Source organism: Nomia melanderi, chromosome 11 (assembly GCF_051020985.1).
Source record: "Nomia melanderi isolate GNS246 chromosome 11, iyNomMela1, whole genome shotgun sequence".
Taxonomy (NCBI): domain Eukaryota; kingdom Metazoa; phylum Arthropoda; class Insecta; order Hymenoptera; family Halictidae; genus Nomia; species Nomia melanderi.
The window spans coordinates 2,945,725-2,970,067 of record NC_135009.1 but is presented as its reverse complement, the minus strand read 5'-3'; the positions used below and the strand labels follow the sequence as shown (position 1 = coordinate 2,970,067).

General features: G+C 31.8%; 1 long non-coding RNA gene across 1 annotated transcript in view; it reads left to right on the top strand.

Moving 5' to 3' along the window:
* Positions 1-24,343, top strand: part of LOC143175072 (uncharacterized) — a 498,558-nt gene that overhangs the window by 277,624 nt on the left and 196,591 nt on the right. The window contains exon 5 of the long non-coding RNA XR_012999692.1: positions 5,959-6,020. This is a non-coding gene — a long non-coding RNA (uncharacterized LOC143175072). The remainder of the gene's footprint in view (positions 1-5,958; positions 6,021-24,343) is intronic.

The following is a 24,343-nucleotide window of genomic DNA, read 5'->3' as shown; positions in this document are numbered from 1 at the left end:
TGATATAAGTTATTTAGATATCGTAGCAGGATAATGATACAATACATGTTAACATTAATATTATTATTTACTAACGAAGAAATTAATTCGTTTAATATGGATTATTCAGACTTCACAGCAAGATTAATACACGCTGATATTAACGGTCGTACCGGTGAAAAATTGACCAGCAAAATAAGAAACTGTATTCAATCGAGTTACAATTAAATTATCGATTGTTATGAATAATTATGATAATTAATAATACGATTGTTCTGTAGTGCATAGGGTGTTATAAACAAAATATAATAATTTAACTGTGATTTTAATAGAAATATTTGTCAACAAGGTCAAATTATCACTGTAAAATGAAATTTATTCGAATAATTTTATGCCCTTCGCATTAAAATGTTTATTTTCTCTTATACATAGAAATCACAACATTAACATTATAGTACGTATATATATACAAAATTAAGATCCCAAAAAATCACAATTTAGAAAATATTTTTTTAATTTAACAGAAAATAATATACATTTTATTTAAAAGGACAGGGACGTAAAATTTCTTCATTTTAGTTTCCTTCTTTTACATTGTGGAAATTGTTAATTTATATATGTTAATTGTTTTGGAAATAAATGTTAAGCTACATATAATATTGACATATTTTAGTCATTGTCTCAACAAAAATATTTTCTTTGAGTAATAAATTTCTGAGTAATAAAGTAAATATTTCTCTATGTTTTGTATGAGTAAATGCTATTAATTGTTGTAGCAGATAGTCGATTACTACTAATTTGCGTTACAGAGAAATTGTATAAAAAACTGCGTAAAATATCTTTTTTGCATTTTGAAAGTAATAGAAATAAATCCATGTTTTATTAGTAATAATCAGTTTCAGATCCTCATCAATCTTTTTGTAATATTTTAAACATGTACATTTACAAAATATATTGGAAATGAAGTATCTATTGAAAAGTGAATACAAATTTTGTTTGTATCGAATATCTAACACTTCAAACTTAAGAATTCTATATTTGACAAGAAATATTTCTGTTCTCAATAATATATAGTCTATTTAATCATATTTCTGTCAAATAAAAATGTACTTTCCTTCACATTCCCCGCACAGGCTTGTTTGCACTTTCACATACATCAAAATACACTTTGTATAAGTACCTCTTAATATAAGCACCCCTTTCACCAAGTGTTTCATTTAGAATGTGTTACCCGTTTACTTTTCCCGTGACTGTGTTCCATATTAGAAAAACAGTTACACGACAATCGAGCTTTACTTCTCAGCAGTACTTACTGACTTACATGCTTCAACAGTGTAAAAAGAAACATATCAAAACACCCTCGCGTCCCAACGAAGTTGTAAAGCTCTTTGTTGCACAGTAGTTGACCCCTGGAAAGTATTGGTAAATTTTGTTTCGTTCTCATCTCATTTCCAGTACTAATTTGCTAATCGTCAACACGCTTACACGTAACCAATTAAAATTATAAACAAAACGCATAGTGACAGATCCCTCTTGCACTTGTGTTGTCCCGGGAGCCATATCGTATGCAAAAAAATACCGTGATTTCGGGTTATGTTGAAATCATAGCACATAATGCGTATATATTGTTTTATTCTATTTGTATCATATAAAAAAATATTTTATTACCTATTTTTCCTATTTTCCTTTCAGGGCTCTTCTCCTGGACAATGCTGAGTACACGTACCTATCCCCAGCCTATGATTATCAATTTTTAAAAGAAAAACAAAAATGTCGAAACAGTAAAATGTCACATGAAAAGGGTTACTGTTGTTATTAGTAAATTCTCGTCAATCAAAACAGTGTCGGTGAAATCTATTGTTGACTTCTACAGCTGTAACCAGTGTTGAGCAAGAATTATTCAAAATAACGAATAAAGTCAATCCGATTGTTATTTGTGAATACTGAACAATTAATACATTCTTACCACCAAAGTTTTTACAATTATTATGCTTTAAAAAAATAATTCGTCAAAGCTAACTCTACTAAATGGGAAAACATTGGAAATAATAATATTCAGATGCAGCACATTCGTTTTTTATATATTTTGTAAGATAATCGAAAAACAGTTTGCGATGGATACAGAACTATAGCATCACCTTTAATTTTTAACGAGTTAACTGCGTTTGACGAGTATATACGTCGCCTTAAAACTCGAAATGGTGCTAACTTTTTCAATTACTATTTATTTGTTTAGACAAACATGTAATTCTCCTGTGTTTCGCATTATTTTTTCATTAGAATATATTATAAGTGCATTTGGCCTGCGTTTAACGAGAATACACTTCATTACTTGCTTTTATTGCGTGCACAATAGAAGATTTTTCAAACTAAATTCCACGCTTAACGAGTTAATGCCTGTATAACCAATACCGTTCCGCGCTTTCTCCGGTCTTCCGGAATGCTAAGTACATTCCCGTATAAATCAGCAGGCAGAAATGGTCGGTAACTCATCGGTCACGACGTCGCGCGACGTAAATCGAGAAGGTTGCGACAATGATTCAGCGCAGGTTTACGGCTGGCCGTGTAATTAAGTCGTATCCGACGAGCATTACGCATGCAAACGCTACCCGAGATCCGCGTTTCGTATGGCGTTCGTCGCTCGTAATCGGATCGTCTCGCCCTCGTTTCCTGGCAAATTCTTTTTGACCCTTGTAAATTCCCACTTTCGACCGTGGCTCATTTTTTATCGGACCAACTCTCCTCGCGTCGCCGCCTCCGCGTGTCTCCCGTGCTTTCTACGTAATCTTCCCTGCCCCGGGAAAACGTAATTGTTCCGCGGGGGTGGAACGGATAAACATCGCGACGGGTATGAAGTTGTTAACTCGAACGCGAACGTGATGGAAAGCAAATTGCATTTATGCCCGTGAAAAATTGCAGCTCCGCTGTCATCGTGCGGCGAAAAAATCGGGACGCGATGATTCTCTTGGACGGGGCTCGCGTGTGAAGCGATCCCGCTCTTCGGCCGATCGTTCGTTGTTGTTGGATTCTTTGCAACGAATTTGTTTTTAATCGTGGGGAACGCTTGCTTTGATTGAACGTCGCTTTTGAAACAATTGGTGTTTACAGTCGGTTGAAGATTGATTGTACGTTCTGTTCTCCTTCGAACAGGTTTTGTTAGAGTAGCTGGTTGTTTGTGTTTGAAGTTTTTAGTATGCTTTTGTGCAGAAACACGATTTATTTATTTAGTAATGTATTCTTTCGAAAGATTATTGTTTTTTGTGAATTTACATCTATAGTGCATAGCTTTTGTAGATTATTATCATTGACGAATCGTTCTGTAGTCGAATCACATATAATAATATCATTTCAACACACCCCATTTTCAGTTACTATATTAATGAGTATATTGTTCATATATTCACGATATATTTTAATGTTACGATATTCTATATAATTATTACTTATAATGTCTAACGAATTTTAAAATGGCTGTTCCGAAAGTAATGAAGTAACATATTAATTGCGTTGCAATTTTATGGTTGTTTTATCGTGTTTACTTAAATTTCATCAACTTATTTTATTATTTGTAATAGTAGATAACTTTTGAAAGAGTGCGATGCAAATTATACGATTACTATCTAGAAACACTGAAATAAACCATTAAATCTCTGCTATAAGAAAAGTATCTAAAAAAGAAATTAAAGAGTTGCAAGCAACCTTCCATGTTCGTCAAATAATTTTTCGATTGTTTAATTCGAAACATCAAGATAGTGTCACAATTGACTTCAAATATGAGATAAAACCTATATTATGTATAGTTTAATTTTTGATATCTAATTGTTACATATCATTTTAACACTTGTCAGGACTTACAGTGAGTCACAGCCAAAATCGTACATCACATATACAAATACGTTTCATCTCGTGAAAAAGTTCAGGAAAGATATGGGGGAAAAAATATCATGAATCTATATTGTAAATGTATCTATATTTATTATATAATAGTATCAAAAGGAACAAAGTTGTCTAAATATAAAAAAAAACAAAGTTACTATGATTCAGTCTGGAAAAGTCTCACAGCTAAAATCGTACAGTATATATATTTTGTAATATTCCCCAAGGGGAATCCCTGAAAACAAATGAAAATTATGGAACAAATAAAAGATTACATTGTTTGGCGTATTCGCAGTTGTCGTTTAGCGTCGTAAGGTTCGTAGTTGAAAAAAAAAGAGAAAGATAGTAATAATGAAGCAGACAACGATAGAAGAGCGACAAATAGTTATCAGAAATTTTCAAAGTGGAAAAAGCTATCGTGAAATTGCGAAGATTATTGGTAGAAGTGCCAGTACTGTTCAATATATTGTAAAACGATACCAAAACGAAAATAGAATAAGTAATGCGTCAAGAAAAGCTCCAAAGAAAAAGTTCAACGCGTACGACGAAAGATGGATAGTACGAAAAATTAAAGAGAATCCGAAGATCAGTGCACCTAAACTTACTAATGAAGTAGAAACATATTTAGGGAAAAGTGTATATCCAGAAACAATAAGAAGAATACTCAGAAAACATAATTTTCACGGTCGTACAGCTCGGAATAAGCCTCTTATAAACGAGAAGAATAGAAGAAAGAGACTAGATTTCGCAAGAGAATATATATACAAAGATTTTGATTTTTGGAAAGAAACTATATTTACGGACGAAAGTAAATTTAACATATTTCATTCAGATGGAAAAATTACGGTGTGGCGTCGACCAAATGAGGAGTTTAAAATACAAAATTTAAACAGTACCGTGAAACATGGAGGGCAATCAGTAATGGTCTGGGGCTGCATGTCCGCTGCCGGAGTAGGTAACTTAGCATTTATCGAAGGTAACATGAATAAATATGATTACATAAATATTTTGAAAAACAATTTGAGGGACAGTGCCGAAAAATTAGGGGTTTTGAATTCGTTTAAGTTTTATAGCGACAATGATCCCAAACACACATCGCATGTAGCCAAAATGTGGGTACTGTATAATTGCCCTAAAGTACTAAACGCACCTCCACAATCACCTGATTTGAACGTGATAGAGCACGTCTGGAATGAATTAGAGATTAGAATCCGGAAACATACTATTAAAAATAAAAATGATTTAAAAAGGGTATTAATGGAGGAATGGAGAAAAATTGAACCCAGTTTTACTGAAAAATTGGTAAAATCTATGCCAAATAGATTGCGTGCGGTAGAATGTAGTCGTGGGCACCCAACAAAATATTAATTTTTAATTTAAACAAATTGTTGGTCACTTTTCTACAAATGTACGATTTTAGCTGTGAGACGTTTTCCAGGCTGAATTATAGTAACTTTGTTTTTTTTATATTTAGACAACTTTGTTCCTTTTGATACTACTACATAATAAATATAGATACATTTACAATATAGATTCACGATATTTTTTCCCCCATATCCTTCCTGAACTTTTTCACGAGACGAAACGTATTCGTATATGTGATGTACGATTTTGGCTGTGACTCACTGTATTTTCTTTTCTTTCAAATATTTCTTGAAGGCTTAATACTTTGTTAACTCCTCGCCTTATAATACCGTATCAGACTTAGGGTAAAAATTTCAAACAGAATTTAAGAAACATAAATACAACTCAATTCTTTTGAATTCAAATTAAATATTATTCTTCAATTATAAATTATTATACTTTAGAATTTGTAATAATAATTAATATTTAAATTAATAATATATTGAAAAAAGAAACAATTGTAGGCATATCTAAACTCTGTATTTGCTGTAAAATATATTATTAATTGCAAAGCAGTTAAATCGATCACAGTTGAGAAGGAAATCATGAAATGAAGGGTTAAGTTCCAAAATTAGTATCAAATATTACATGCATCTTTATTATCCTTCTCAAAATCATGAAGGTTAATCCAATCAATTTTTCTATGAAGTTCTATTAAATCTGAATTTTATTAATGGGCCCCGTTTTTGTATTTTTCAGGGGATTGGCAACGACCAATTAATGCATTGAAGAAGAATCCATCCTATGAACCCCTCGATGCGGTAAGTTCCAACGGTTTTTAATTTCGTGAAGTAACGAGGATTTAATTCATAAAGTGTTGCCTCCAAATGGCTGGGACTTTAACGAGCACATTAAAGTGGTTTCGAGCCACGCCGGAACTGGTACGTATTACGTGCTCCAGAGGCTGTCGTCCGTTAAACTTTGCAGGAAGGAATTTTTTAACGTGAGGAATGAACTTCTTTAATTTTACGTTATGAAATATACGGAATATCACTCGGAATTAGAACCCGTGTTCTATCTGAATAAGAAAATCTGAGCGTCCCACATTCTTAATTTGCGGAATTTTTTCACGGGCGCTGTAATCTTTTGAACGTTCTGCCATGTATTCGAATATTGCTTAACGTTACGGTTTTTAAAAGTCCTTCTCTGAATTCTGTGAGGATTCAGAAATTGCAACATCGTTGACATATATTCTGGAAGGTTTTTTAAAGATTCGTTTATTCGTAAGCTTTCACCGTTAATGAAATTCTGAAAGTTATTTATGCTTCAACGAAGCACTTGTCGGTTTCTTATCAGTGGCTCATGCTCTTTCACTGAGTTTTGCATCATCTTGGGTAACCTATCATCGATAAAATGAAATTCCTTTAAGTAATTTTTACTTGATTATATTCGCAAAATTAGTATGAGTTTGTGACAAGAAGTTTGATGAAAGTAATCCGTAACTTGGGGCAAGTTCCGGGGCGGGCTGGGCACCGAAACCATCTTGAAATTAACCTACTTAAAACTGCTAACGGTAGATCGTAATTCTTGCTTTTCCGAAGTAATGTCGCTTTTAGTGAATATAAATTTCTTCGTTAGTACCTGACATTCTTCTACACGTGTTCATTAATGAAAATGCAGCGATAAATAATTTGAACAATTTAGTCGATGCACGTGACGAAGAATGTTATATCTTTTATCACATAATTAAAATTAATGACTGCGATGGTCTTAAATTTGATATATTTATTTACCTGTGTATAGATACGCTTTTGTTATTACTAAGCACATTTTATATATTTAATTATAAATTTCTAACGAGACAGATGCACTGAAAATATTAATTTTAATTTCAAAAAGTAAAACTAATACTGAGATCCATAACGATAGTGAAATTATTTAACGTTATAAACTTTGGTCATATTTTTTATATAACTTTGAATGTTTTATTTTTGCAATATTCTATATTGGCCTGCGTTTCGAAAATATGAAATGGCTAATGCAAGTACAAACACGGGTAGTAATTCGGTACACTTAGTTTATATCTAATGTGTAGAAGATACAAAAAACAATAATATTCCTCCAAATATAATCATGAATTACATTGCATGAATTTATCACATCAATCAATTCAGCAGGACATTCTCTACAAAAAGCTGTTGATCTATCTGCGCCGCAAACCCATAAAAGCCAAAAAAATGCATTTGATATATTTTTTAAATGACGAATAGTTTTGAAAATTATTGCATTTATAGATAAAAATGGATCATGTATATATATATGAGTGGCCACTCATAGAACACTAACAGCGCTGCTAAATCAACAAATGTCAATTGGATAATGACCCTTATAAATCCAGTCCACTCGTATCTGAATTTACGCTGTACTTTTTATATACGATTTTTTCAACATGATAAATGCCATTTACGTTTACTCTACAGGAAAATATATTTTTCTACGATATTTATTGAAAACATTGTGTATCAAGGTATTCTGAATTCTGACTTGACTGAATTGTGACTGTTTAAATTAGATCAAATAACAGAATGATAAAAAATAATTTAGCTCCTGGTCTGCTAGTTGGATTCATCAGTGAGCTTTTTTAACAGATTTAACCTCAGGACACATAGGAATGAAAAACACATAGGACGAATACTTCGTGTAAATCGAGAGACCCAAATTCTATAATTCGTGTTGTGACCGTAACGTAACGAATATTTTCCTTCAGATCGTGCAACGTAAGCAGATTCTCTATCAAAAAGTTTTTCTACAAATATCTTTATTACTAACAGCCTGGTGTCGTTAAATCTTACATTATTTATAATCGTATAATTTTAGCGTTATGTATCAGTAATTACTATACAAATTCTAGAATTGATCTACCGCTATCATAAAACAACTTTTGATGAATGTAGTCAGAACTAACAATCAATTTTAATCAATATTAACTGCCAATTGAAATCGCGTAGTTACTTCTATCGTACTTATTCGAATTACTTTGATCCCTTGCCCTCTGATTTATTTTTCAACTATGATCGATACAACAACTTTGTCAGTAATAATTTGCTGAAGAAAGATAAAAATTCTGTGTATATTCTACGTCTATGTTTTCCCTAGAATATAATAATTGATAACAAAAGATTAATATTTAATTTGGATTCAGAGGATTTGAGTAGTATTTACGTTTGTTAAATTCTATTTAAAATGTTCACCACGAGTCCCACACGTTGTTGTAAGACAAGGGGTTAAATGTCAAAAGATATAATGTTACACGTGTAGGGTAAAACTATTCTACGTTGCAAGAATAGTTAATTAAAAATGATTTATTAATTTCCAATAGATTTTCCTTTGTTTTGATGATTGTTTTAGAGTAATTTTGTTGCTAACCAAACTAATTTTATTAAGGATAATATTTCATTGTCTGCGTTTTGCATTATTTTACATTGTACCCTTAATTTTTATAGAAAACACACTGTTTGTCCTGCTATCTAATCCGTTCCATAACAGTTGATAAGACTAAAAATTCATTTAAATATGTACAATTATGAACCATCTACCGTAAACAGAATTTCCATATTGTAATAATGATTTGGTTAGAATGGTAATAACGCAGGACATTTATATTTGTTTAGCTTGTACAAATGATGTGACAAATACAGAAAGAACTCTAGAATTATAAAGGCTTCCAATTTCTGAATTAAAAATTCGAAGTTTTCCTTGCAATAAATACACAACAAACGAAAACCTGCAAGATATGCACTAGAAAATCGTAAAAATAGTGAAGTCACGTTCTCATTGGAAATCTAGTCTGAATTTATATGTTTGTCACACTCAAAAACGATCTAGGTATTTTATGGCGCATCTATTCCTTCAAGTAAACATAGTTTTTATCCTTTTTCAAAATATCGGATATTAGGTGCAAATTTTATAGAAAGTCAAAAAGTTATGCTCCCATTTACTGCCAAAGTGAAACAAGAGCTGTTCTTCCCATATGTTACATAACGATGGTAAATTTTCCGCTTTGAATGTTCTCATGCTCTTAACTGGAGTGGAACACCTTGCGTCGCGAACGGTATTTCTTTGCCAATACCTTGTAAGCGTAATAAGGCTCGCTGCTCTTACGTACAGAGTTATATTTACGTGCATTATCGATTCCGCGAATATATAGTTGCTCATCTGTTCAGAAGTTGTCGGAGAATTTTTCCGTGGCATTAAAGTTTCATCAAAACGAACAATATTTTATACTGGTTTTCTGTAATAATCTTATTGTGAGTGTAACATGCATATAATGCGTGGTATTAGAATGTTTTCGAATTTTTGCTTGAAATATTTTGTAGTTAAAACGCTATATTGTTACGTAATATAAATGAAACTTCATTTCTGAACAAATATATAGGTGCACCACTGCCCAAAAATAGGACATCATGTCTAGTATTTACGGTTTATAACAAAAAATAAAAAAAAATATTTTTGTGCCATTAATAGATTAGTTAGAAGATTTTGTATTATATTCTCTATTGTTTATTTCATTTTTCATTAAATAATTTGCCTTTCATACCAAAAATCCCATGAAAATGAAGAACATCTATTTTGATGAAAAATATTGGCTTAGACTAAATAAGTATTCTTAAACCATAAGTTTAAATAAATGAAATTCTTTAAATAACAATTATAATATTTTAAAGTTGAAATCTTTTCGCAGTTGTTAATTAGAAACTAAGAAAAAATAATTGTCTACTTTCCGTCTTTAAAAGCTTCTTCATTTCCCGGTTGCGTGTCACATCAGCGATTAAATATATTGACAACAATGATTTTTCTGTTTCTACTGAGAAATTAGATTTTCAATTCAGAAATTCAACGTTCAGGATGCTTGCAACTGACGGACTGTAAACGAACGATAAAAAGTTAATGTGATTTGGGATGCTTTTTGCCAGTCCTTCACAGTTCACATTAACCTGTTAAGCGTGAATAACGAATTAGCTCGAAATGTAAAATCTCGCGCAAATTGCACATGACGAATTAACTATGTAAGTATACTCGTCATCGCATATTCTCATTGTGCATTCTAGATATGCTTTAGGAATAGCTAGAACAAGGTTAAAAGGTTAATCTCGCCGTTTTAATATTAAAGCTTGATTATGTATTTCATAATATCAACCTTCACCTTAATGGTCAAATTGAAATTTTTACTTAATAATGGCCAGGGTAGTTTCATTCACCTTATTATTTAAAATATGCTGAATTGTGGAAACATTTTGGGATATCTTTCGTTTTCTATTCGAGAAAGTGAGAGGAGTATTTGTACGTAATATTAATTAATAATTTGAAATTATGGATATTTTTAATGGATAATGGTACTTATAATCGTGATTCCGTAATACTCTTATATAAAACTAACGACAACACAAATACTATATTTGAATGTAAATATCTACAATTTTCTAAAAACGTATTGAAATTTCTTTCATATAAAATATTTTATTAACAAAGTTTTTTTTAATTGTTGGACAATTTCGAATTCTCCTTTTTAGTATTGAAATAGATTCAATTTTACTAGACTACATACATAAAAGTAATACCCGTGCAATCTTAGGAGGCTACTTTTACTAAACTCAAATCAGGGTGTCATATAATTTACTTGATATTCTATTAAATTCTAAATCATTTGTTAATTAATATATGTAATATTATAAATAATTTTACACGTAGTAGTAAACTGCATAGAGTAAGTTATTATAAATCTGAAGTATTCAGTTAAAGTTCCATAACTAAATAGTCCTTAACTCGTATAATTTTAATTTTTCTTACAAACTGAGTTTTTCCATTCACCAAAACCAACAATCTATTTTGTAGCTTTTTTCAACTAATCCACCAACCTACAGCATACAAACATCAAATACTGAATTCATAATGAAACAACGGCGATTGCAGCTAAACTAAAGTAACCTGCATTATTGTTTTCTAAAATTAATTAGAATCGAACAAATTTAAGAAAAAACATTAAAGGTCACATATTTCTTTAAACAAAGCAATAACACACAATTCCAGCTCGTCTTAATTAACACCTCCAACACAAACTCATTTATTATGAAACGTCGACCTCAAACAAACACTCTGCCTGACCTTTGCCAGTCGAAATTACTCGAAGCCTCGCAATTACTTGGGTTAAGACGTTTTCGTTAACAGTATTTCTCCCGTCGATCGATCGATAGGAAAGCAACACTTAAAGGTGATGAACAGCGTCTGGTCGGTGTTGACTTAATGTTATCTACCGCTTCGGACTTCATCCATCCACCCCTGAATGTCTCCGTTTCTTTCCAACCCGTTCTTACTTTCTTCTTCCCCCAACGGTCCCCATTTCCCTCCGTTGCTCTTTCTTCTCGTGGCTCTACCCTTTACTCCCGCATGCCTCCGCCGGAAGTACGTCGAGGCTGACCCACATTCGCCAACAATGGCCACACTCAACTGGCTGCGCTCAGGTCGACGCCGTAACTGCAGCAAGAGTTGCCTCGTTTCAGTCTCGATTCTCCGAACGACTTTTCTTTTTCTCACTCCTTTTGTTTCTCAGCCCCACCCCACCCCCTTATTCCCGTACCCGCTGAGTTGTGTTTCTTTTTTAAATAATTTGAAGCGTACCCCACCTAATTCCCATCTCCCAACGCGGAAGAAACTTCCGTGGTTTTTTAGAAAATAGATCGTCAATGAGAGAATCGATTAACGATAAGTATACTGTGTTAACCCATCGCACTTCGAATCTTGTTTACAATAATATTGCGCTGGTTTAACCTCTTTTTGAATAATATTCAGTGAAACTCAGTATGAAAATTTTCAACCGAATTCGATAAATTTAAATGTTGTTTATTTATTTTGAATATGAATGAAATATTGTTTGTCTATTATTAAACTTTAACTTTTAGAGTAAACGTGGACATAGAATAAACATGAATTTCTTTGCTTTTTCTAATAAATTATTACTGATAAAGTACTTCTATTGGTCAAGGAGTGCACTCATAACGATTGATAATTTTTTAGAAATACTCGCTTCACTTGTATGACAATATAATCTTGGCTAAATGTAGAGAAAACGTAGACAGGATTTTTAATATTATAAAATAGAATAATCTACTATTATAAGAGTTAAATGTCTTTTTTAAAATATACCTATTTTAAAGTTATTACAAATGTAAATATTTTCTATATGAATTATATTATATTATATTATATTGAATATTATTATATATTATATAATAATTTTGTAATAATATTATATCAAATATAAAATCAAAAATTTGTCGCTCGAATGCTTTATTACGAAACCTACATTTTTCTATTTTTTGGAGGTTTTTTATTTTTTATGCTAAGAATTTGACACAGAAAAATCTAAGAAAATTCTCAGCTATGCACTGCTATGTCAAAAAAATCTTCGATTTTCTCACAATTTTTGTTTACCATTAAATAGTAAAAATGGGACAAAAACTGATTATTCGAATTTACCCTATAATTACCCTTCTGGTTGAGATAGTGGGCTGAAAATTGATGTACAATGTTTTTTATGGATAAGCTATCGAAGGAAACTTTCGCCAGAAAAATCGGTCTAAGGGCACTTTTGACCCCCTTATCCTGTTACAATCTTTTAATTTGTATTCCCATGTCGAATAAAAATTAAAAATCACATTTATATAAATAATTACATATAAGTAATATAATGATCAGAAGGTTTATAATATAACATTTAACATAATATTATATAAATACATTCAACATAGTTACTTCATGTCTCAAATTAGTTTGAAACGTATGATTGTACTGCATATCACATTGTATATAAGACATATGTATAGTCACAAATGTTTCAATTGAAATACAGTTAACCCTCTAACATTCGCGTCACATAGGTGTATTTCTAATTTCTTAATATTTTCTTCGCAGACCAAAATAATTTGTATTAATTACTGTATATTCTATTGACATAATTGAATTACATATTTGTTAATTATATTAAAGTACACAATTTTTCTGAAGGTACATACTTTTATATTTCAAATAGTGTCTGCATACTTTTAATTTTATGAACAATTGTGACATTGATGCATACAATATAAGTGCTATATGTTACATTTGTGTATGGTAATAATATTTCTGAGTTTCCCTAGTTTTATGTCATCATTTAATTAACAGAAATATAATAATCTTAGTATATTATGTATTTAAACTTTTAATTTTATTTACAACTTATTATTATCTTTTCTAATTTGCATTATAATTTTCTGATCGATACAACTACGTCATCATTAATAATTTATTGAGAAAAGAGGAAAATTCTAGGTATATTCTATAACCACTTAATTGATAACAAAAGAATAATGTTTAATTTGAATTCAAAAGAATCTATATGTGTTATAATTTGTTTAAAGTCTTCACCATGAGCCTAACACGCTATTATAAGGTAAGGGGCTAATTCACTATTGTGTTTAAGTATCTCTATATAAAAATTAAATAGTAATTTTCATTATTCTTTAATTCGAATGATATGGAATTAACATTTGCGGTCGGTAAGAACATATTATGTAATAAACATTAATATTTGCCAATGGGACAATCGTAGTGTATAATAAATATTGACGATTACTATGTATAATGTACATAGCCGTAATGTACATACGACAGTCGTGACGCATGTGTGTGCACGTACCATTCATTTTTCTGCACAGATTCGTGTATGGAAAAAGTTACTGACAGATTTTCACGGGTAAACTCGTTCAATACCGTATACCGATTTGTGACCCAATTTTTTAGAAGATGTTACATAAACCAACAGATCAGAGTTTCACGGTTAGATATTTCGCATTGTACATCACTGTCTCTGCCCCAGTTGACAATTCAGGTGCGCCGCTGTTGGCGAATTGCCATTCATCGGGGAGACTTTAATAGTTTATATATAAAATTGAAATTGCAGTTTTGTTACTTTTGATATTTTTATCTCACGTTTTGTATTGCTTTTTTGCTAAATACCTTATACCTAATATTTATTGGTGTATACATTATAATATAAACACCATATTGGAAACTAAAATACTATTGTTGTTTATAGACATTCGAAAATTCAATTAAAAACAGGGTTAAAATTCTGATAGACGTAAACAAAGTGGAACGAAAATATTACAGAATAATGTCATCATAAAATACATTTCCTGAAGATTAAGTAATGATTTCAAGTGCTGAAAAAACGTACTCCTACATTCAAGAAACTTTTTAACTATCTCTGTCGTCATTTTCTCTTTTGATCTCATTTAATAATATTCTTATAATATTTTTTTATAAGTGGAAACTATGATATCCATTATTTAATAAAAATGATCACAAATTTTTTTGTTTCCTTTTTTTTCATATATGTATACTGTTATTCACCGGATACAAGTTGTATCTTTATGTAGCACCTTCAGGATTTTAATAACACATTTTCTGTCAGAGATAGTTCACATTACTGATCACGAACAAATGTAATAGTTAATTAGATAACAAGTTACTTCCTATAAGCATTAATCACTACTCATCTACAATTCTGATTGCCGCAATTACACAGAGTAGTTATTGATAATAATAGAAAGCAACTTGTAATCGCATTAACAGTTGCATTTCAATCATCAGTATTATTGTGTAATTTGATTACCATTTACCAAACCTCTAATACCTGAAAGTGCTGATTACACTAAACGTTACTTAAGTTTACACCTAATCAAAGCATGTCTATCTTGTATGTTTTTCCTGTTTTTGCATGGTACAAAGTAATACGTTTCTTGCAGTTTATTAAATCGATTAAATAGTCAAGCGATAAAATAAAATTATTGCAAGGTGCAAGCAAATCATTTTACTTAGCAAATGCTTTTTTTCAATTATTCATTAATTTTCTAGAAATTAATTATTAATACCTAAAGATTTATTAAATAGAAGTAAGAACCGCAATGTCAAACAAATATATTATCTTAAGTAACATAATTGAACAATTTTATTTTACATTGTAATTTAAAACCACGTCAGGCAACATTAATCGTATTACCTATTTTTACTAAACTTCATTATGTTATTATAAATACAATAATTAAATTATTAATTTTCTTCATTAACTGTCTCTTAATTAAATACCTCATTTCCTGAAATCGGCGCCAGTAAATCCCAACAATCTCAAAAAGGAGCAGTAGGCAGACTAAAAATCAAATTCCTTCCGTCGGAAGCTACCACCACGCGAACAGGATTCATATTTTTTTCTCTTATCATCGCAGCTTTATACTTCTTTCCCGTTTTCTCCATTCATTCCGTTCCTCAAACTCCGCTGCAACCGGGAATGCATAATCCGGAGCCCGATGCGGCACCAAGGTGAAGGATAACATTTAAAGCGAGACGGGCAGGACGTGCTTGAATACAGGTGCTGATAAAGTACGGGGCTGCCGTTGATTAAAGAACTCCTTCGGTGTTTCGTAAACGCGGTCGGTACATCAGGGGAAGCAAGTATGTATTCTGAAATGCAGCACGCAGCCGAATGATACGTCAAGCAGGCATAAGGTGATTCTTTATGAAAAAATTAAATCATATATGGAATAAAATTTGTTCGTCTGATGCTCAACTTTTTATACGGTCGAAGTTAGAAATTAGCTACTTTACGATTTTTCGTGCGACATATAACGCCTGTCTCGTTTATAAATATTATCTACGTGATAAGTTTTTATTAAAAATTATCAAATTCGATAAAATCAAAGAAAATAAAAGCAATTAAAAGAAAATCAGAAAAAATTAAAGAAACGTAACGATAATGTGTTAACAGTTACAAAAATACATGCTAAAAGATTTCTTATATCCATTCGTTCTACGCTTATTAAGAAAATGCTGATTAAGACAGGGTTTTCTACAACACCAAATAGTTTATCAAAATATTGTTAGTAATATACCTCTTTGTTTTTTCTTGAATCTAGTAACCCTTAAACATAATATAGATGTTCTTTACAAATAGAATGTATGTTATATGTAGTGTTTAGAAGCTAAACAGTGTAATTTACGTTTCTATTTTAGCGTTGTTCCCCTTGCCCCTGTGTACTTCTAAACTCTAGACCGACGGAGCTAACGTGAGTGGCGGACTGTACATAGAGCGCTATTCCTGCAAAGTATAGCGCAGCTTTGACGAGATCGAAAGTCTACCCGGGAACGAAAAAGTCCGAGCGGTAAGACGACTCTTTCACTCACAATGTGCAGGACGCCTCGGTTTTCGACGCATAGTCATCATTGGTGCACAACTATAACACAGGACGGAAACAAGACCGAATGCGACGGAGTGAGATGTGACGATAGAAAACGAAGCTGGTGACACTACGATTTTGATTTCTATCGGTACGTCTCACTCCTTTGCAAGCCGTCTCACTTCCGTCTTGTGTTATTGCTGCGCACCAATGGTAACTATGAGTTGAAAACCGGGGCAGCCGAAACATTGTGAGTGGAAGAGTCCCCTTGCTTTCCTGACTTCTCGTCACGATGAATAACCTCCAACACTTCTCAATGGGAGAGTATAGTGCAGATCTAACGAGATGGTAGGCTACTCACGAGCTGGAAAATCAGAGCGACAGCAAGATTCTTCTACGCACAATGTTCGGGCCGCTTCGGTCTTCAACACATGATCGTTAGTGGCCGCGCGACAGTAACAAAGGACGGAAGTGAGACTGACAATATGACGGAGTAAGAAGTAACGATAGAGATCAAAGTTTATAGTGCCCCCAACTTCGTTTTCGATCGTCACATCTCACTCCGTCGCACTCAGTCTCGCCTTCGTCCTTTGTTACTGCAGCGCGCCAATAATGACTATGCGTCGAAGACTGAGGCGGCCTGAACATCGTGAGTGGAAGACTCCCCCTATCTCTCTAACTTTTCAGCTTGTGGGTAGACTGCCAACTCGTCGGGAGCAGCACTATACTACAGTTTTGCTCTCACGTTAGCCAAGCCGACTTTAGGTTTAAAAGTGCACAAAGGCAAGGGGACTCTTCCACTCGCGACGCTCGAGCCGCCTCGGCTTTCGACGCATGGTCGTTATTGGTCCGCGCCGAAGCCCGACCGTCGTGAGTAGAAGAATCCCCTTACCCCTATGCACTTTTAAACCCATGACCGATGGAGCTAACGTAAAAGGTGGACTATACAGAGAGTCCTATTCCTGCAAAGTAGATGCAGACGATTTCGTTATCGTCTCGAACCATCAGCGATGCGATCCCGCTTTTGCATAGAGTCCTTATCAGTCGCTCGCTTTTCCCGCGTTCTGAATGTCATCGAATTAAGATCCAGATAATGCACCATAAATTGGCCTAGCCCAGCCGCATCGGCGGAACCGTTCAGTCGGAATTTATCGCGGAATTATTTTGACATTTAATTTTCCGCGATATGTCGACCGCGTGATTCGACCTCATCCTCACCGCGCGCGTCCGCATCTAAATTATTCCTACCGAATTTGTCGCCGACAATTCGTTCGCCGCGCAATTTCGTTCTCGCCGCGTTATCGATGTAACCGGCGGCTTTCTCGGATACGGCTGACTCGGAATTTACCTTGGTAACGACGCTTGACGACGCTCCTCTTCCCTACCCCGTTTGCGAATCTTCACTTTTATGATTACGATCGTTCGCGCGGACTTTCACTGTTGCGTCAATTATTTGGGTTCTCGTGCAGATTTAACGCGAGTGTATGGTATATTAATGCTAGAACTACCGAGCGTTTAATATAATTAATATGTAATTCTTATGAACATTGTGACAATATATGCGTTTTTGGTTTCTTTGTATATTCACTATGGTATTCAACTAAAGCTATTTATTTTCAAAATTATTTCGAATATTTAATACTTTTAAGGTATCAATAGTTTTGAAATAATGAAATTGAAATCTGTCACTTTGATGGGTACGGTAGTTCTAATGTTAATCTATAAATTCAATTGAAGAAATTTTATGAAAAATTTTGTAAATGTTGAAACTGAAAAATGTTCTGTTTTTCTTCAGATTGAGATATTTTTTAAATAACAAATAGTTTCGGTGATAATTACATTTGTATTATACTAAATATAAATTGTTGGACGTAGTTAGTAGTCTTTTAATATAATGGAATATATGCATCTGCCTTTGTTATATTGTTCCTTAATATTCTGAATAATACTTATTTACTGATTACTTCTAATAATTTTTAAGCTTTTATTTTATATGGAACAGTTACTTATTTTAAGACAATGGATTTTAGACAAATATCTAAATATCTAGTAAAGAAATTAAGATAAGTATTATAAATAGTTACTGTAACAGATATATTTTTAATTTTTGATACCTCAACTAGAATAAATTCTCTATTATATTAAATAATTATATATTTCTTTGTTTATTTATTTATCAGTTGTATTGAATTTTTCTTCTGTAAACTGATATATTATAAATAATACACAAGTGATAAAAAAAAGTTTTCAAACCTTTTGAAAAAATTAATATCTCCATAGTTATAACTGATCTTTTATTCTGGTTAAAACAACTGATCTCTCGTCGGGAGGTATCGCATTGTATGGAAACAATGGATTATCTTATCATTTCTTCTTTCCCTGGTCATAATAATATTATAAATATGGTGCTCCTGTGTTATGATACGGATGTAGAGAGAAAATACAGATAATCCATTATTTCCATACGATGCGATACCTTTTGAAGCGAGAAAATCAGTCGCTCCGATTGAAACAAAAAATTATTTATAATTTTAAAACAGGTTAATTTCTTAACTTGTATTTATTCAAACTTTTCTGCAGTATCTGAAGAGTAGGTACTATCTATCCTGGAAATTATGGGTACTGCTTTTTATCACCTACTATATAATGATTTTTTTCTTTTGCAATTTTGAATTTAATCTTTGTTGTACAAATTGGAACTTTACAATTTTGAATTTAGTCTTTGTTGTACAAATTGGAATAAGAAAACCTCTGTGAAGTATACAACATTAGTATGCTTGTTGAAAGTACAAAGCATACAAGGCGAAGAAAAAGTATTAAAAACTTCTGAAAACTTCGTAATACTTTGCCAGCTGTACCACTGATTGCAAAATCGATCATCAAACATGCTATTTTCTAAAAACACTTCGACCCATTTTTCACTTGTTGATTGAATGCAAATAAAATGATCGTTAATTCAGTTTCAAAGTACTATAACATTTATATACTTTTAATGATAAAAAATTATTTTATCTACATACAATAATGTACGTAACACCGGTCGTCAAAATATGTATTAAATAATATATATTAAACAACAAACAACTAGTACAAGGTTAATTATTAACTTTTGGAAAAAGGTTATAATTATTAAATCAATAATTGAAATAATACATAAAACGTACAACGCGTTACAAGTGGAAACCATCATTTACAGCTGTCAAACGATTAAATAAATTATTTACAAACACGAATACGACAAAAATAACTTAAAGCATGTTATAAAACGATTTTCTGAAACAGCAAAGCAAATGTCCAGTAAATTATTCAAAATCCAATGTTCGAATAACAATACAACAAAGAAGCACCGACTCTCATCAAACAGATTCAATGTTTTATTCAGCGGCTAGTTAAAAACACCAAGGCCATAAGAAATTCATAATTACCCGAATGAATATCCTCCATACCGGAATCTGGCCAATTCGCTTCCCTTTAAATAATAAATTTTTATCTCGGTCATTCGGTAGAAATTGTCGACGGGCAAATGAATAAACGCGAGGAATTTACGACCCGGTGTTCCCCTCGGAATACGGTTCACGTCTGCGTTGTACATCGTACCAAGCCAGCCATCGCTTCATTGTCAATTTAATTAAGTTTTTAAACGTAAACGAGCCGGGGCCATTTGTAGAATCGGGGCCGAGCTGAGACAGCACCGTAGGAAAGTCGCGCTCTGGGAAGTTGGGGAAAAGGGCAACCCCAGGCTTGTTGCGAGAGTTCGACACGGCGCAGGACTCCAGTCGAAGAGACAAGGACGTTCCGTGTGCGGAATTGTTCGTGCTGCTACCACGGAATTCCAGCGGCCGGAAGCACGTCTCCGTGAAATGATCACCGCGATTCGGCACGTGATCCGAAAACCGAGGAGGCTGCGGCCTCCTTGCCTCCTTCGACGTTCCTTAAATTTTCGAAACTGTTTTTTTTTTCTTCTTCTATCGATGCTCGGCTCGGACCTGCTGACCCTAACGCAGCCCATTTCCCGCCGACCAAATCTTAAGGGTGGAATCTCATTTTTCTCTATGAAAAATATGAACCTTTTAGCATTGTTTGTGGAACAATAGCATGAATGTTTTTTGGTTACAACTTTACGTATATTTTTACTGGATTTTTATTACTTTTCATGAATTTTTTTAGTTGCATTTATTTGGACATGCAGTTTCTACAGCCTATATTAAAATGTTACTCATTTGATGGTTGATGTGATTGTAAAGAAAGTATTATATTTGTCAATGTAAGATCTTCACTGTTCATTAACGGTTAAATGGATATTCATGAAAATACTGTGATGTTTGTGTTAAATATTAAAACTAACAAGGAAAGACATCGAACGGTAACAGTTAGCGAAAAAAAGTTTAAACAAAAAATAAATTGTTCTTCCACGTCTATAAAATTGTGAAATAAAATTTTCAAATCAATCGTATTTAAAATAAAAATTTTGAAACACTTTTTTTCCCGTTTTATAAACGCGAAAGAATAATGTATTTCTGTTAAAATTTTTTTTAGTTATCTCTTACCGTCCTCCAGATAATTCAGGAGATATGTACACATATGTACATACATATATACGTAGTTTACATACTCCAAATGTATGAAATAAATAAAAATATTTACTAATACATTAAAAAGAAGCATTCAAAATTAAACGTTAGTCTTAAAAAATGAGACAGTTGCATGTTCTATTCAAACACTTGACAGTTATTCCATATTTATTATATACAATATAAATATATTTTCTCATAAAAATTTGATCTTTAATTTACACATGTTTGCCTATTATTTGTATTAATTTCCAGGAGAACTCCGAGCTCCAGTTCTGCGCTGAAGAATTCAGAATTCTTTGAACGCTTCGATAGTAATTGGTGTATTGTAAATTTACACTTATTGAAGACAATATTCTCAGCGATTAATCTCATCTTCAGTTTTTTCTTTAAGGCGTTACATACCTTAAAATGGTCACAAAGAGAAACATAACCGTTTTTTTATACTTAAAATAAGGTTTTATTAAAAAATCAGTATGTTGGTTTTCTTACATATACATTACTTGAATAATATTTGGTGATAAAAATTCAGTTAAATCCACTTTACAGTTGCCAAAAAGGATAATATTTAATCTAATTATAAAATTATCAATTTTTCATAAATAGCAGATACTTGAACTTAAATTTGTAGCTCTCCTATTAAATTATCTACTTATCTTGTTAATAAAATAAAAAAAAATACAAATAAAAAATTCGCTTCAACTAAATAATAGTTTTAACAATATTACTGCAAAATTTTGTCCAACTTGATGCAATAGTCTCTCAGATATTTCTGGAATCAAATTTGAACATTTCACATTTCAAGAAAGACACGTTTAAAATTTCATTTATATGTTATCACTGCTATGACTACTCGAACTAACCGGAACTTGAAATTCGGTGGTTTTACAAGTTTCCAAATAAAACTGAGAAATTATTTTAGAAAATCTAATCGGATTTAATAGCATTCGATATACAATCTTTTAAAAATTGATTTTTTTACCTTATCAGAAGTATGTAAACCTTTAATTTTTTAAATTTATAAGTATAGTTAACACTCAGAACTATTCGCCGACCTATTTATATGATATATTTTACACATTCAACAAATGCTATAGTTTGTGTTACCAGATACAATTCATATTATCATAACTCTCAATTCGTATATTTGAAGTTTGACTCTACATGCAATTATGAAATTAATGATTTCGAATTATATACAATGTGTTAAAGGAAAAGAATATTGTTTAATTTAATAAAATGCATTGGTCCACAAAGGTATTTAAAATCAATATACTTGTAATGGAAATGGCTATCTCTGACGTGTGTTATTTGATTTAAATGAAATCTACATTTATTATTCTGACATGTGCCGAAGCATTGTACATATGGAAATTTCAAAATATTTACTATTATTCAGTGCCTACGACATTTTCAGTTTAAATATACCTACCTAATATAATTTTGTAGAACAGTAAATGTCATACATATCAACGGGCAGATATTTATTTGTTTTAGTAATTGAAAGTCTAACGTAAATGAATCGTAGAGAAGATTCAAGAATTTGGCAGCAATATACGATGCTTCCATGTTGTATGCCTATTGATTGAAACTGTAACAGAAGTTCTATGTATGAAATTCAAATTTCGATTAAGCGCTTACTTATGCCTCTGGCGAGGAAATGAAATCAGGTTATATAAATCATTGGGACCGACGCGTTTTAATTAATATTTATTACGCTGTCCAAACGCGTATAATTAATAATTTCGAAGTTGGAATGGCGTCGACGCATGGTTCATCCGTTGTTTACCAATCGTGATCAATGAATCGTCTCAATCCTTGGGTATAAACAAATTAGTATAATCACATTAATATGCGATCAATAATGGTGTTTCCTTTATTATTTTTTTATATTATAATGCAATTGCTTTTGTTATATTTCTATTACATTGTTCGAGATTTCATTTACAATGAATTCCAAAATCGATTAATAATAATATTTAAATTGACAACGAAACGAGTTATCTGTAAGTATGACGAATAATTAATTATTATTCAATTTATTTCCATAAAAATTTTGTAAATATATATAGATTTTTAAATATTGATAAATTAAGCTTGAAAATAAATGAAGTTTAACAATTATTTCGGTAAATTGGAATTAGGATTCTTCGCTGTACGTTGCTATGTGTTCCATTTGTTGTTGGAATACAATATATATTTGTAGATGCAAATATTTATATATACAGATAATTTGTTTATTAATTGTCACTACTATCTGAGAAAACTTGGTGAACAATTTAAGAAAAAGGAACAAATTAATAACATATTAGTAACTACATTAGTTTCAATAAGTTACTATTATTCATTAAAGAGTGTCTAATTTTAAACGATTGTAGTGTAGTTCCAAATAGACTATTTAAAGCATTAGATGCTGCACAATCCAAATGGAATAATATTTTCAGTAGGGAACGAAATTTGAATAAAAACATTGTCTCCATGTTAACAATTTAAAATGTACAACGAAATATTTTTATTTTATGTTTAAAATGTATTTTTTTAAATATTTCTTGTCAGTTGAAATATACCGTGAAAATAATGGTACCACAAAATACAAAATTTTAATCATTTAGGCTACTCTTTCGCGATCATTGTATTAATTCAGCGAAACTTACCAAGAATATTTCTAGATAAAACCGAAAATATTTTTAAATGAAATACTATTATAATGTGTTATTCCAAATACATTTCATTTTCAATGTTATACAAACGGACTAAAATAAAATAATATACTTATTACTAACTGTTTCAAATAATACTTAATTCAGTATTGCGTTTGAACACATTTCAATATTAAACTGCTTGAATCTGTCACTAAATTCGCATCTAAAATGCTCAAAGATAGATGATTAATCATGCAGATGAATTTAACATATATATATATATATTAACAAGATTATACAATAATGTATTAATATACTTATGAAAATCTTGCAAATAAAATATACGATTGTAAAGAAGTACCCACCTACGTATGGGACATTTGAGTTTCGAAGAAAGTGGAAACGTTACATATTGCACTCGAGAAACTAACCACGCCTGAGGAACAGGGAAGATACGAAGTGTGAGGCAAAGTTATCTTCAAAGCGTTCCTCACAACTGGGTCACGCTTGTTACACGTTCGATTGATATACAGTCTCGTGGTTATTCGGTACTACCGTTTTCCTTTTATTCTACCACTTTATTCTTTTCTCCCTGCATGTTGCCTTGTCCTGATTTCGTTCCGTTGGTAAGCAACCTTTGAAGACGGTTCTATAAAATCCTGTC